The sequence below is a fragment of the Onychostruthus taczanowskii genome, unplaced genomic scaffold (assembly GCF_017590055.1).
Source record: "Onychostruthus taczanowskii isolate IOZ18803 unplaced genomic scaffold, ASM1759005v1 scaffold86, whole genome shotgun sequence".
In the NCBI taxonomy this organism is placed as follows: Eukaryota; Metazoa; Chordata; class Aves; order Passeriformes; family Passeridae; genus Onychostruthus; species Onychostruthus taczanowskii.
In genome coordinates, this window is record NW_024506552.1 from 1,254,282 (window position 1) to 1,271,111 (window position 16,830).

Here is a 16,830-nt window from a genome sequence, read left to right on the forward strand (position 1 = left end):
ACAGTTACTTCTCCAAAGGAGCTTCTCCATATTTCACCGTGAGGCTGTTCCAAGCAGAAAGCATGGATTCATGGGGTGCAAACCCCAAGAGGGAATTTATGAGAACATCAAGGCATGGCTGAATGCAGAGCACTGCATTGCTGGCAGCAGCAGAGCAGACTGCAAACACCATTCCCATTCCACATTTGCTGCTGCTCTGTCCTAAGAGATGATCCCTGGGGAGCTCACAGGCTGAGCAAATGTCTTGGTTGGAAAAGACAGGTCTCTGCTAAGGAAGGCAGGAGCCTCCCTTGAAATGGAAAATGTAAACCCCCTCCCTCTGAATTATTATGATTTTGAAATTAAGGGGCTCTCAGGCAAAGATATGGGAGTAGGAATAACAGTTCTTTACTAGGAAAATTAAAAATACAAAGGCAGTAGTACAAAAAAAGAAAAAAAAACCAGAGCAGAACAGGCCCTGGCCCCCTGTGTGTCAGGGTCGTGGCACAGTCCCATCCACATTCCTGGATTCAGATGTGTGCTTGGAATGAGAGTCCCTGGAGAGAAAAAAACCACCAAAAAAACCCACCTAAGGCTGGAAACTGCTGCTGGCTCCATTCCTCCACTGGATCTGAGCCAAAGCCACCCAAAAAGGTCAACACTGTGCTGGGAGCTCTGTTTTAGGGGAGACATTCAGGGTAAGGATCACCTGGCAGCTGCAGGGAGCTTCCAGGAGGACTCCAAATGTCACGAGTAGCCAGGTGCATTCTACTGAGTAAAGAACCAAAAATATAAAGAACCAAATGTGAAACCAAATAAATAAAGAACAAAAAAACAACAAAAAAAAAAAACCAACAAAAAAAAACAAAACAAAACAAAACAAAAAAACAACAAAACCCAAAAGCAACAACAAAAAAAACCAAAACAAAACAAAAAGTAAAAATGACAACAGCCTAGAAAAATAAAAATATGAGGCAGAGAATTGTAGTTCTGGACTCTGCCCAGTCCTTTTTACCTGCCCTGTGTGTGGTATTTTCTCCAGGAACATCCTGTTAACACTCACAGACTGAGTATTCACAATTCCCCCAGGTCTGAGGTGCAGCTGTGCTTCATTGAGACCTTTTCCAAGAGGAGCCTCTGCTGAGAGTTCTTGGGAAGCAGCCAGCACCTCAGGACAGGGTATTTGTGACTTGAGGATGCCCTCGTGCAGATGTGAGTGTCAGTGAGATGACTCTCTGTCCCTGAGGTGCAGACCCGTGGGAGAGGTTTTACAGTGACTTCTGTGAGAGAAGTTTGATGAGAGGATCCATGTTTACCCCTGAAAAAATTTCCTACCAAGGTCATTGACATAGAAGCCAAGAAAGATAGAAGGATAAATAAGAAACCTGCAACTGCCTGTTCCAATGAGCACTTTGCTTGTCTCTCGTGACCAATGAGTAAGTGTAAATTTATGAGCCTTGTGAGAATGTACAAAAAGCATGCATGCTGGAATAAAACCAGTTTGAAGCCTTCTGAAAAGGCGTGTGTTGCTTTGTATTGTCTCAGTCTCAACCATAGCACAGACCCCTCAGCTGCACCCCCAGCTCCTCCAGGAGCCTTTCCCTCGGCCCCCAGGGCAGCCTGGCCCCCAGAGCTCTGGGGCATCTCTCACATCTGGTCCAGTTCAAAGTCTCACATCTTTCCAGTTCTAACACCTTTCCCAGGTCAGTAACCCCAGTCAGCCCCACATGGAGACAGGGATGGACATTCCAGGTCCTGACATCCTCAGAGTAGCTCTGTCCTCTCTGATTAACCACAGCAAGCAGGATATGACCCTATAAAACCACAGATATTTCATCTAAAATAAGAAAGGCAGATTCCTTATACCGCATTTGCCAAATCTCTCATTCGTCCCACAATTTTTAAATATCAGTTGCTCTTTCAAGCCAGTCTGTATTTTTATCCCCCATCTTCTCCCAGGCTCCCCTTGTACTCTGCATTTCTGCACCACATCATTACACACAGTCACCTCTTGCTGTTAAACAGCTGCTGCATTTTACGCCTGCAACAGAACTGACCTCTAGATCTGGGTGTGCTTTGTTTTTAAAGCATTTCTTGCTCCTGAATGAAAATCACCAAATTAAAGCAAGGTATTTCTTTACCCCTTCTCAGAGTGTAACAGAATGCAAAAACATAAATCAAAGTATGTTTAAACACCTTTTCCAAATCACATAAAACCCCATCTATCTTGCTAGCAACCGAGAGCTCTTCCTACACACTGAACACAGCAGATGTTAAAAAGCTGTTTAATCTTCTTTAGAGCACTTTAGGTAAAAAGCTGTGGCTTTCAAATATGTACAAAGAAGGTCAGAAAAGTAAAATGCCTTGAAATGGTTTTGCTCAGGGGCCATGGGATCTGAAGTGACCTCTGTAATTTCTTGAGTTCCCAAACTTCATTATTATCAAGGCTTCTTTCGTTTTTGATGTTTTAACTATGATGAAGGTGGGTGTTGCTGGGTGGGGGTTGTAGCTAAACCTTTTAAGCATTTTTGATTTATTCTCCTTGCAAGGTTAGTGTACCTGAGGCTGCAGTTAATGACTGGAGAGCCACTGAAGTGTAGATTTACCATAATCACTTCCCCATCCCCCTCACAAGGATGGTTTTACTGTTTCTCCTGGATGTTTAAGTAAATAAATAAATAAACACATAAATAAAGCTGCAGCCTCTCAACATCTCAAACCACACAACTATTTAATGAAGTTACTGCTGTTGGAAAGGTTCCTCTTGCTGCACAAAAGGCTATTGCATCCCTGCCCTGGTTCATTCCCATGGACACTGCCAACATCTGCACCAAGTCCTTGAGAACCTCATCCCTGAGAGCCACACTGCCCTGCCTCTGCTAGCCTCAGTGGTCCCACCAAACACCAAAGCAGGTTTATAGCAGGGCCTACAAATTACCTCTCTCTTTTTACAGGTTGTCATCTCTCCTGGTAGGATGTATGGCTTTCAGTGTTTATTACTCTTATCCTGATTAACACAGACCATTTTCCATAAGCGCACACACAAACCCCTTACTTCCAAGTTATGGCATTTCTTGATGCAATTTAGTACATCTCTGCTGCACAAAAAAAAAAATAAAAATCAATGATTCATCCAATTTCAATTCAGTCATTGATCCAAAGAAATGCTAACTTCCTGTGTTTATTCCTGCACTTACAGTTTAAAACCACCAAGACTTTTTTTTTTTTTTTTTTTTTTTTTGGAAGAGAAAGTTTTCTCCAGTTTAATTCTCTCCAGTTATTGTATTGTAGCTTCACTTGAAATAAATAGATCAGAAAAAAGTTCTGCATAAGAGGTGAAGCAAAGTGTAGAATAAAACACCATGAACAGCTGGAAAATGGGACAAAACCAGAACTAAGGGAGTGCACACCTGCACTGCATGGACAGAGCAAAGGCACAGTGAGGGCACAAAAAAAATATATTTCTCACAGGCCCTGCATGAGACCTCCCTGCACAGCCCTGGAGGAGGCTGTGTTTGTTCTCACTGGTTTCTGCAGCACATGGTGGCCCTGGGTTTCCTGGCTGTCCCTGGGGTCCCTGGCCAGCACTGAGGATGGAGGGAGAGAAGGCTGCAGCCTCCTGTGCCCACAGCCTGTCTTGGGGCACTGGTGTGCTTTGTGCTGTCACCAAGCACGGGCAGTGATCCCTCCTTGTGCTTCCCTCCCCTCCGCAGCAGGATGGCCCTGTGCAGCTCAGCTCTCCTGCAGGATAACCCTCCCTGTGCAGCTCGGGGCTCAGCTCTCCTGCAGGATAACCCTCCCTGTGCAGCTCGGGGCTCAGCTCTGCTGCAGGATAACCCTCCCTGCGCAGCTCGGGGCTCAGCTCTCCTGCAGGATAACCCTCCCTGCGCAGCTCGGGGCTCAGCTCTCCTGCAGGATAACCGTCCCTGTCTGTCCCATGTCCTGACTGCCCCGGGACAGGGGCTAAGCCCGTGGGGTGGGACCTGCCTTAGCAGCCACTCAAAGTCTCCTCTGGCTCCAGAGAAAGGCAGATGAGCACTCTTTGTGCTTATCAAATACTTCCTGGCAGCTGGAGATGCCTCAGGAGCCATCCAGGAGGGGCAGGGCTGGATTTCTCCGTGGAGTGGCACACGGTGCCCGGGCAGGGCACAGCTCCCTCAGTCACAGATTGTCACCCACTGCTGCAGCCAGGAGCCTTTGGCACCACCAGCTCCCAGCTCTTCAGGCAGCCCTTCACTGACTGCCTCCCTCCAGCCAACAGAGCATCACTGGCATGCTCCACAAAAGTTACAATTCATTATTTTTAGCACTGAAAGGGGGAATCATGTGAATACTGCACTTGACAGCTTACTCATTTACGTCAATTGAAATAATTTATTAGAACAAGGCCCAAAAGCTAAGTTTTCTAAAAATAATGTATTTGTTTCCCTACATCTGTTCAATAAAGCAATAACAAAGGCATTGTTGTTGCTGGCAGCTCCTCAAAGGAATAATTAAGGAAACATGGAAGAAGTTGCCTTTCAAGACTCAACCTCTCTTCACCTGGCTCCTCCTTGTGATCTGCCAGCAGCCAGCTGAAATTAATTCTAAAGGGGTACACAGAGATCTATTGCACTAATTGCCAATTAAACAGGGAAATAAGGGCAAGTCTGACAAACTGAAATCCAGACCCACTCCAAAGCCAAGGCAGGTTCATAATGCCTCTTATTTTCAATTTTTCCTTATGCTCTCCAGTTTGCAACTTGAACATGAAGAACATTTCTCCCTACATCATTGTAAAGAAAGAAATAATTGAGTCCCCTTTTATCCCAGCACTTGGCCCAGCTTCCAAAATCTGCCAAGCAGCTGTGGGTCAGCAGGTCTGTGCTCACTGACTGATGTCATGGATCCAAAATAGCTCACCTCGATTAAGGGAGCACAGAAGGCTCTGGGCTGCAAAAGGCAGCCCCACATCCATAGCTGTGAGAGCTCTCTAGTGAAACCATGACAAATTGTACTTTTATTTACATTAAAGGCTACCCCAGTGGTGCTCAGGTGATGACTTTATTGGCACTGTTGGAGCTTTTTGAGCAGCAGAGCCCTCTCCAAGCCCGAGGAGGTAAAGAGGTTACTCCTGCAGCTCTGCACCATCTGCTTTGATGTAGGTTTGCAATGGTACTGAGAGCAGATTGAAAAGGGCTGGAGATTTCATAAATGTAATGAATGATGGGCTTTAGTGTCCTGGAGTTGGAGTATCCATGACAACTCTGCTGTGCCAAGGGACTTCCAGTCATAAACTGAGAAAGTCACTTAAAGCCTGGTTTTGTAAGATGCAGCAAGGGCCTGGTGGGATTTTTCTCTTAATCCCTAAAGACTTCCCTGCCTCCAGCTGTAATGGGAGACAACATCCCCAGCTGCAGGGTTCCTCACTTTCAGCTGGCCCCAGGAGTAATTACAGCTTAAAGAAGACCTACCTAGAAAATTGTTCCCAGAAGGAAGCCCCACTAATCCACTTTGTTTCAAAAGCCAAAAATACAAAATCCCCCAAACACGCACAAAACCCCCACTTAAATCTGCTACTATTGTAGCATCTGAAGAGTTCACCCAGAACAGAGCCCCAGGGGACCAAAAACTGATCATCCCAGGCATGGCATCTAAGCCCACCAACACATATCCCCCAGTGGTTTTTAAAAACCCTTCTTTTTCTGGCCAAGTGCTGGGAGTCAAGGGCTGGGGCATAGCTGCTGTTTTCCATTCAGTCAATTCTTTCCCTGAAGAATGACTCTTTCTTCTGTCTCATTAGATGATGAGCATTTACAGACACATTTGAAAGCACTTCCCTTCCAAGTGCTTGGTGACACAAGCATAGGTCAGCTGACAACTTTACAACTTTGATCCATCACTAATTCTGTTTTCCAGAGTGATCTCAGAGCACAAGCCTCCGCCCCAGCCAACTCCAGCTGCTGCTGCTGCCTGTTCCTCTCAAAGAATGAACAGAAGTGGCCTCTTCCCCTCCTGTTTCCCAACAATGAACATTAAAGGGTAGCACACAGCCCATTCCCTTTCTGTGATTAACTGATTTGACCACATACATTATTCATGAGCATTTGAGGCTTTAATTGTAAAACTCGACCCTTATGTGGTGTAGGACTGCCAGCTGCCTTGGAGGTTCAGTGCTGGACTGTTCAGGTTTCCCAGTTTCCAATCCCTTAACTCATCACTGAAGCATTTACTAAATCCAACACTTCCAGTGAAGCCTGTGGAACCAAGTGTTCACATCCCAAATTCAGACATTGCACAGATACTCTGGGATTCAGGAAGAGTATCCAATGCATCAGAGATCCACGTTTTCCAGGATTTTACTAAAAGGTTCCTGACAGCTCCAAGTCCCACTGGCCTGACCCTCACTCCATGCCAAGGCCACAGAGCCCAGAGGAGTGGACAGCTGGAAAAGTGCCCAGCTCTGCTCAGCCAACAGCAAAGCTCCTTCCACAGGGACCAAGAGACTTCATCTGGGGAGACACAAAATGATTCTGGGCAGGAACCTGAAAGAAATGGAATGCCAGGCTGGGCCAGGCTGGAAGGGAGCCCAGAGGTCCCTGGCGCCACCTCCCTGCTCAGGCAGGGCCATCCCAGAGCACAGGGCACAGCATTGTGCCCAGAGGGCTCTGCAGTATCCCCGCTGAGGGAGACTCCAGCCCCTCCCTGGGCAGCCTGTTCAGGGCTGGGCAGTGCCCAGGGCAGAAGTTCTGCCTCCTGTGCAGGGGCAGTTCCTGGGCTCCGTCCCTGCCCGTGGCTCTGGTGCCACTGCTGGGCCTGGAGCAGAGCCTGGCTCCAAAGGTGACCAAGGTCCCAGCAGGAGTGGCAGGGCAGGGCTCCCCAAAGTGAGCACCACCACGTGGGAAAATGGGGGACCTTGGGACTGCAGGAACCCGAGGGCAGCAGGGGTAAAAGCCCCAGGACACCAGACTGGCCAAGCTCTGCTCATTAGCTCCTGGTAATGGGTAAGAGGTTAATTAATCACCCAGCAGCACAGCCCAGCCTGCTGGAGTTACATCCAAACCCAAACTGGAGCAGCACAGCAGCAGCATCTCACAACTCACAGGGCTGACCTCCAGATCATTTATTGATTCATTTACACTTCTTTTGTCACTAAAGTTACCAAATTTTTGCAGTGTCCATCACCAGCACAAAGCCCAACCTGACCAACCAAAGCCCACCCAAGAGGTTTCCCAGAGCTTGGTGGTTGCTGCTATTTGCAATCCTGAGGTTCTGCAGTTCAGCAGCAGATTTTGACATCAAAAACATATTATGGAAATCTGGTTTACAAGTAGACAGCACTGAAAAACTATATCCCTACTAAATCTAATTTGATTAGCATTTATATACAGAGGTCTCAGTATTTTAGACAAAATACTGCATAAAATTAGTTGATAGGCTTTTCCCTTGCTAAAAAAAACCACACCATGGGCTTGGGCCTGTTTAGAAAATTCTCTCTACTGAGAAAGAGGCTTTCCACAATTCTCCAGTTACAAATTAATTTAAAAAACCAAAGAAAACATTATAAAAGCAAAAATATTTTTCAAAATTTAAACCCTTATGTGAAGTTGAAGATTACCTTGGAACACAATTGTTAACTAATAAGCTTTTAGAGCCCAAATGATATTTTTAAATAAACCTTCTAATTTCAAATTGTTATGACTCCAGGGAATTTTCTAACTGGGATCCAGGTAGTTTTAAATGGAAGTAAAGAGGCAAGGAAAACGATAACAGAAATTAATTAAGGGAATTAAATCGAGTCAATTGATTCCTTTCATGTTCAAAGTAATGCAAGGTCTATATTCAACAAATGGGAAGGTAAATCAGAAAATTTCCTTTATGTCCACTCCTTAAATCTGTACCTAATTGATTTCATGCACTTTACATCTTTATGAGCTTACAGTTAACAACATGTTAATATAAATAAAAGACATGGCTCCAGTAATGGCTTCACTAAAACTAAAATACAATGGGAGTGCTGTAAGTGATCTTTCTTGCTGACAATATTGAATTTATACTAAATATAGAAGACAGTTATATAGATCTACTGGGATGTGCTCCTGCAGAGAATTCCAGACAAGTGAGAAACGTTGTAATATAGAGACCTGTCACAGAGACCTGAGTCTCCAGTCCATTGTAGGTTGCCTGATAACATGAATTAACTGAGAGGTAATTAAGGAGGGCAGAGCAGAGCTGTGGCTCTCCAGGGCAGCAGGAGCCTTCACTCCCCAGCCAGGAGCAGAGAACCCTCGAGAGCAGTGATACAGTGCCAGATAACTCTGCTTCAATCCCTCCAACCCTGCTGGTCTGCATGCTGAAGTTGTTTGAGTTGCCTTAAAAAGATGGTTTTTATGAGGTGTGCTGACAGACACAAGTGTTGTTATCCTGTGCACACCTGGGAACAGGGTTCCTCCTCCAGCACGGTTTGGGACATCTCACACACCTCCCACAGCTGCAAGAACTGGGACAGCCTAACACACAATCACAGCTGTCTAATTCACAATTTAAAATCCAATCTACATCACAAGAGTACATTTCTTTAATTCAAGGTGAAGTCAGAAACAGTTTTTCCAGAAATCTCAGGATTTGTACTTTCCAGCTATTACCTTCCACAAGGTCCATGCACTAAAGTGCTCAGTTTCATGTGCCCATTTATGATGCCTCAACTTTGAAACATCAGAGCACCAGGCATGTTGTCAGCACTGAGTGCTGACAGGAATATCTAAGCCACTCCATCTCCTCCTGCCTCACCACAAAGGATTGCCTGCTGGATGTGTCATTCCTTCTCTCTTTGGTTCAGGTTTTAGACAAGCCATTGGTCAGGAGTCCCTCTGAGGTATTGACTACCCAGCCTGAAACCTCTTGCTGTCAGACACCTGCCTTGCATTTATTTCACACCCCTTGCATTTATTTCATGCCTATCTGGTTTCACCACCCCACCCCCATTCTGTCTTGAATATTGTTCTTCAAATATTTATGTGGATTATGTTCCATTCCTCTCTCAGTCACCCTCTACACCCTGGGGTGATTTTCCTTATTAATCAAATCCCCCAAGCTCCTGTTCCTTTCCTAGCTACTCTTTGGCCATCTCCTCTATTCCAGTAACTTCAGAGTGACCAGAATGTCATAATTTTGGGTGCACCACATCAATCCTTCCTAGGGAAGTACAGCCCAGAGGAGCCAGCTGGGTGCAGGTGTCAGACATGCCCCTTCCCCCAGGCCCTGGAGGTGTGGCAGCCACAGCAGCTGTCTGGGGACAGAGGGACAGGCTGGGTGTCTGACAGCTCAGCACACACCCAGCTGCCCCCTCTTTTCTGCTCCCAGCCCCAGGGCTCCCCTCTGGGAAAGGAATATTTACACCATGCAGGAGTTTGGTAGTCAGGCAACATCAACTTCACACACAGCAGCTCCTGGAGACATCAAGAAAAGAGCAAAGACTTCAACAGGAAAGAAGGATAAAGAGGAAATCACCCTGCCTGTCCTGTCCTCTGCAGTTTTGCTGTGCCTGCAAGGATTTGCAATTATAACCTCTGCAATCCTGTTCCTTTCTCTTTGGTGGTGGATTTATGTCCCTGGGCTCAGAGACTCCTCACACATTCCATCTACAATTCAGCTTTCAGCACCTGGTTTACATTTCCAGTGGCTCCATCCAGGATGTGTTTCAAATGCAATAACCAGGAATTCTGCATGCACAATGAAAGCCAAATGTGCTCACAGATCATGAAGGTCCAACAGGAAGGAATGAATGAGACACTGACTGTCAATAAGGAAAACAAAAATCCAGGCAATAATGGAAGAGGAAAAAACAACAAACTCAAACTAAGCTAACTTTAATGTACGAATGTTCTTATGTTCAAAAATCAAAGCCTACACTTAACAAGTTCATTGGCAAACCAAGTTTCATATATTTCATATCCATTTCTGTATTTTTCTGTTACCTACATATTTTAATTCATGCTTTTAAAAAGAGATATTTCTCTGTGTTACTGTAAAAAGCATTTTTGTCAAGTCTGTAGAATTTCTGGGGTGAGGTGAGCCCTGTGCCCAAGATCTCCACCGAGGGCTCAAGTGGCCTCCTGGCCCAGCCCAGGCCGTGCTGCTGTCCCCTCACTGTCCCCTCCCATTTCACTGCCCCATGAGCTGACTCACCCCACTCTGCTCTCCTTGGAGCCCCTGCACACGCTGGGGTCTCTTGCACTTGTGAAAAGCACTGTGTAGCTCTAGGGAAGTATCTGTTCTATGCAGAAGTTCACCAAGTTTTCCTCTTGACCCAGATCCTGGAGCCATTTCAGTTTCCAGTTCTCATGAGCTGAAATTCTACATTCTTGCTCGTGTACTTTCTTTTGGCTGTTTTAAAAAACAACAAACTCAACATATCACATGCAGCAAGCTGCTCTCCCTTTCACATACTCATCCCACAACCTCTGGAATGCAGCTTTCTCCAGAACAGTCAGGAAGAGCTTCAGAGATTTATTTTACTTTTTTATTTTACTTTATTTTACTTTTTTCCCCCCTATTTTTAATGGGTTTTTTTCATTCTCTCAAAATGTTCTTGCTAAGTGATGAAGAAAACAGTTTTACACTTGGAAAGTAAAGGTAAGTCTGAGATGGTGGCAAAAAGCAGGAGTATGAAAAGATCACTGCTCCCAACAATATTCAGCAGTGTCCTTAGGGATTTTGGAAAGCAAACTTGGCAACAAGAGCAACACTGAAAGGACTATCACTCAATAACTGACTGAAATAAATGTTGGTTTCTGCTACTATGAGCCAGCTGGGTTTATCCTTGTCAAGAATATCACACATGGTTGGCTCACAGTCTATTACAGAGGGACAATGATTCAAACCAGAGTTCTCAGGGGCCAGCCTGTGCCATCTGTAACACCAAGTGCCATATACAAGAGTTGCTCTGCAGATGTGTAATTAACATGAAAAAATAGTTTTCAAGCAAAATACCACTGTTAAAACATCCCAGTTCCTTGTCCTTATGTAAATATGGAGTTCTGCTTCATTATAAACCAGTACAACAGAAAGTTGTTCACAAAAATCCATCCTCTCCCCTCCATTCAGAAACAAATAGCTAAGCCTCAGTAGAAGTGAGTCTCTCAATTCATCATGATCCCAATTCCTTTGTACCAGTTTAAGCATGGGGAGAGGTTCAGAGAGGTACAAATAAAACTCTCCCTTTTCCTGCTGGCTTATTCCCAAGCCCAGGAGAAGGAGCAAGCTCTGGTGGAAGGGGTGATGGGAGGTGGCACTGCTGAGGGTTCTGTGGCACTTCAGTTTGGGCCAGGCTGCCTTGGGCAAGCCTGGAGCTCTCCTCAGGCTCCCTCACTGCTCTGGGAGTTTGGCTCAGCCTGCCCAAGCCAAGCAGCTCCGCTGGGATCCTCCACACCCTCTGTGGGGCTGCTCTTTTAGGGCACCTCTGCCTGTGCCTCGTGTCTGTAGGCAACTGTCAGCCCATCTGCACAAGAGACTCCTCTTCTTTCCAGAGACATCAGGAAGTGGCAAGTCCTCCCAAGGAGCTGTTACGAGGATCTGCTGTACCAGGATCTGCTTTCCACAGTGCCCTTCTGCTGCAGGAGCCTTGACCTCCCTGTAGCTGCCTGAGAACACACCCAAACTGGCAGACCCATTTCCACTGGAAGCAGCCCCAGCCTCCCACCCCACCTCCCCAGGCTCATGGCTTGGCTATCAGCTTCAGTTTGACCTTCCAGAAAACAGCCCAGAGCAAAGCCTGCCGAGCCACAGCTCAGATATCACCATGGAGACAGACCAGTGAGGCTGAAACTCTGGTCAGGCCAGCAACCAACATCTCCCTACTGCAATTCCCATTTCCCAGCCCTGGGAAAGGTCTCTGCACCCTTTCACAAAGCTGCTGCAAAGTCACAGCTGAGGCAGCTGTGTGGTTGACACCTGTTTGAGGAGTGGATTCACTCACATGTGAGATTTACCCAAAACAGCACAAAGAGAATAAATTCCAGGAGCGGAGAGGGCGTTATCCAGGCCTTCTACCTCCCAGCAACCTGGAAACTGAGGCTCTTGCATAAAATGTAGAAGGAAAATTTCAATGCAACATTTAAAATGACAAGATTTTCCTCTCAAAAGTATTGAAGTATTGTGATCTCAAGTGTTATTTCTGATGAAAAAATATTATCACCATTATTGTCATTATGCAATATTTTCATTTTGGAAAAATGGTTTCTCTTCCAATCTCTATTTAAAGCATTAAAGTGCCACCTTTCTGTTTACTGCATGAAAATTCTTTGTGTGCTTTTTAAGTGTGGAAGAAGCAAAAGCAAGCTAGCAGTAACCAAGGCACTTCTAAAATAAACACAGACCTTCACAGAGTGCCCTACAGTCACAGACAGGATGTTCCCTGCTACGTTATTTCCACCTTCATGCCACCTACCAGACTTCATTTATTATTGTACCTCCTGGAAAAACCAAGTTTATACAGTTCTACACCCAAAGTCACAACAACAGAAATAGGAAAAAAAAACCACACAGAGAAGTATGGCCAGGAGAAATCAGATCAGCAGCTCTGAATATTAAAAGGGCAGGAAATATGAAAGCAGAGAAAACACTGACACTCTTCCAGATTAAGCACATCTGGCACATCTGACTCCTGTTGTCAACTGGAATAAGAAGATACAAAAGGAAAGCAGATATGACACACATTTTTGTTATTGCACAAACTGAGGGAAGGTTTATCTGCTGCTCAGGTGAAGACAGAGCACCTCCTTCTTCATGATCACTGTGAGGACTTCATGTTGCCCAAATCCTCTGAGAACATCAGGGCCTGCTTGGGGGGGCTCAGAAATTATTTACTTGCAGGTAAGTAATTTGATCCAGGAGAGCAGGCAGCTAATCAGCCTGGAGTCACTGGAACATTAGCTCCTGTACTGAAATCACTTGTTTTTAACTGGCTTCTGACTGTCATATTCCGTTGCTTCCAAACCAGCCAGCCCATGCCACAGACACACATGAGTAGCTACAGGGGTTCTCTTACAGACTTCTTGAATACCTTTAGGACCTCTAACAAGAATTTATCTTATAACAATGGATTCAGGAGACTAAAAATAATAATAACAACAACAATAATAATAATACACCTCCAAAAACCTAGATTTTTCCACTCAACACCCCGGGAAGACAACAACAGTGCTGAGACAATCACCTAGCAGGCTGTCCTGCTTTCCCAAGGCACAAAACCTGCCTTCCTCACTCTCTTGCCCAGACCAAAACCAACAAGCAAACTGGCTGAAAAGCTCCAGACCTGCTGTCCTCCTTGTCCACCACCCTGGCAGTGTGGTGAACCATGAGACCATCAGGATCCGTGCTATAAACACCAGTCTGGAATGGCCTGAGATGCCAGGAACAGGCAGAGGTGACAGCAATGCCACCCTGCCAGCTCTGTCAGTCAGAGCCTGGCACAGACCCTGAGCCCACTGTTCCCCCAGACTGACAACCAGCACTCCAATTTCTGGATCAGCTATTAGGTGACGACAGGCTAATGGGGAAAATTTATACCAATTCCTGTGAAAGTGCTTTTAGATTCACAAGACATAAAAGCTAAGAAATTATTAGCACTAGAAGAGATGGATGATCTTTGAATTGAGGCTTTTTGCCTCAGTCTGTGTCCTTATAAAACTTCCCATATGCTAAAAGAAAGTCTTGGCATTCCTGAGAGCAGCATCAGCTCAGACAAGGCTCAGTTTGCCTGCTCAGATTTCTGTGTCTCACCCTCCTCTTTAGTTCTCCTTCCAAACTCATCACTAAAACACTCCAGCCTTATCTTAGCAAATTTACTTAAGCAATTTTGTCCCACATATTAAATTTTTAGAAAATTTATATTTTCCCCTCTATAAAACAGAACAGTAGCCTATAAAGATGCTAGGCTTTGATAGCTCCAGTTGCTCAGTAAAGTAACCAACTCATGGTTCTTACCTGCAGTCACCTTTGAGGAAGTGAGTGAAAGTTAAACAGGTCATGCTGAGCAACAGCAGAATGGTAATTAGATTTTCTCATCCTCACGTCTTCTGAGCTTATCTCCTCCTCAGCAGAAAACCCTTCCTTACTTGTATCACACCCAAAAAACCCAGCAAACAGGACATATGTGTGATTCTCTGGGAGGCTTGCTTGAAAATCAGAAGGGAAATGAAATGAGGAAGCTCCTCATGGCCTCTCAGGCAGGGACAAGGAGACACACCCAGGAGCAGGAGCCAGGTCTGAGCACTGAGCACCTTCTGCAGCAGAGTGGGGAACATCTGGAGAGTCAGCCAAGCCAAAAGGGTCAGCTGCCACCTCCATCACAGGCATGGTACAGTCAGATCCAGGAGTGAGGAATTCTGAGTTTTGATCAGGATTTCAAAGCTGGTACATACAGAAGGTGCTCCCCCAGTTTTAGCTGCAAAGATCCCTCTCCTTGAGGACATTTGATATTGTGTATGAACTCACTTTTAACAAGCACAGACCTGGAAGAAGGATGAGTTTCAGGTGTAGTGACTCAGAAATCTCTTGTGCACAGACACTGCCCCAAGAGCTGTGCAGCCCCTGGTCCCAGTGCAGCTCTCAGCACAAACTCACTCTTGCACATATGGCAGCAGTAGCATCATCAAGGCCTCAAAAAGAGAAATACAAACCAGATTTATGTTTCCAACTGCCTCTGGAAGACCACAAAACACAGGAGCAAAAACTGCAGCTGTAAAGAGTGAATCCAGTGTCCTCATGTGCATCAAGTAAATGTCATATTTAACAGCATAATGCCAGGACTGATTTTTCCATATCACTAATGATTATTCCACTAAGAAGAAATATTTATTAGGAATATTCCTAATTAGGGAAGCACAGGAAAAGCAACTCTTGCTGGGGCCCTGGCCAGCACTGAGGTCTGAGTTCTTCCTGCAGATCCCTTGGTGTTTAAGGTCCACCCTGGATTAACAGAAAAGAGACTTGTGCTGCAATCAAGAACAACTCAAAGTAAGCTCAAAAAAACACCCTCAGAAATGCAAAGAGCAAGCTCCTTGCAGATGGCAGAAAGGTTATGTAAAGACACCACACTGAGGCTTCAGGGTCAAGCTGTACCTCAAATAAAGAACACCTGTACTAGTCCAGCAGGCTGACTGTACAGCCACTACAAACCAGGTTGTTTTTTTGGGGGTTTTTTGGTTGTTTTTTTTTTGTTTGTTTGGTTTGTTTGTTTGTTTGGTTGGTTGGTTTTTGTTTTACAAAAAAAAAAGCCATTTTGGAGGAGCAGCTTGCAAAAGCTGTAACATCTGACAATAAACCCTTTATGACAAATGGCTGAGGTAGTAGTCTGCTAGAGAATCTGCAGGGCCTGGGGGTGATCAAGGCAGAAAAGGATCTTTCACACAAGAAAAGCCCACAACAAAAAAGATTGCATTTTTTCCTTTTCAGGTGAAAGGTGTCAATGCTAGAAGTCTTTTTGCCTCCTCAAGACGGTGGCCTTGGAAGACCCACATGAATTTGAAGTGCTAGTGGAAGAGTTTTGGCAAAGGTAGAAAGCACTGAGTGCCAAATCATGAGCAGAGAACAGAATTCAATCAAGAGTTTTCAATCCATTCAAAGCAAAAAGCTGGACTTGTAAATTTTGTATTTGCTCAATATCTGATTTTGACCCCATGTTTAAACCTGAACTTTCTGGAAGGGCATAAATATAATCTCCAAATAAATGTTCACAAGGAAACACCTTTTTACAGTGTTTTGCTCTATGCACTAAGAAAAGCAATGCACAAAATGACAAAGGCACAAGACTTTGTCCAGGGAACTTACACAGGAACTTGTCCAGGGAACTTGCACTGTGGAACAGTTACATCTCCCAGCACTGTAGGCTAAAGAGGCCAGGTGTGCAAAACCCTCCAAGAAGGATAAGTAGGGATCTGGTAATTCTTCACATGGGCACCTCTGAAAATCTGATATTCCTTACAAGTGGATCAGTTTACCCATTCAAAATCTACCATTTTTCTGTAACGAAACTCCAGGAGTTCACAGAGGTGCCCAGCTGGACGTGGACAGACTGGATTTATCTCTGACTCTCACTCACCCCAGTCTGGACACTTTCTAAAATGGTTTGGGTGAACCATCCCATGTAATATTTCTCCCCCAACTAGGTACAGACTGGATTAAGTGACATGGCTTAGGGTGGAAATTTAACTTGAACTCTGAATGAATTTGGTTGGGAGTTCTCTCATCCATGTCCCTGCTCAACACCTTTGATTTCAGCAGAATAATGTGGTCTTAGAAGATTGTGTGTCAGCTCCTTTGCTCCAATTTTGTTCCTGCACTCTGCAATTGCAGCCAAATCCTGTTCCTGATTCTCTCTGTCAAGTGGTTGTAAAAGCACAAGTAACCATTAAACCAGCAAAAAGTTATAGCTACCTCTGCCAGTGGAACGTAAATTAACTCCATTATCCCAGTCTGTATTATAAACAGGTACTGCAGCACTCAGGCTATTTAATAAGATGATATTTAATTATCTCACTGAGAGTTGTGAAGATAAATTCACGTCTGTAATTAACACTGACTGAAGACAGAGCCTGTCCCTGCAAGCACAGCCCCACAGGAACAGCCAAGGGGAACAATTCACCACAGGGACCAGGACTGCAGTCCATGGAATAGTGTGGGTGGGAAGGGACCTCAGAGATCATCCCACCCCACTCCTGCCATAGCAGGGACACCTCCCACTGTCCCAGGGTGCTCCAAACCCCATCCAGCCTGGCCTTGGGCACTGCCAGGGATCCAGGGGCAGTCACAGCTGCTCTGGGCACCCTGTGCCAGGGCCTGCCCACCCTGCCAGGGAACAATTCCTGCCCA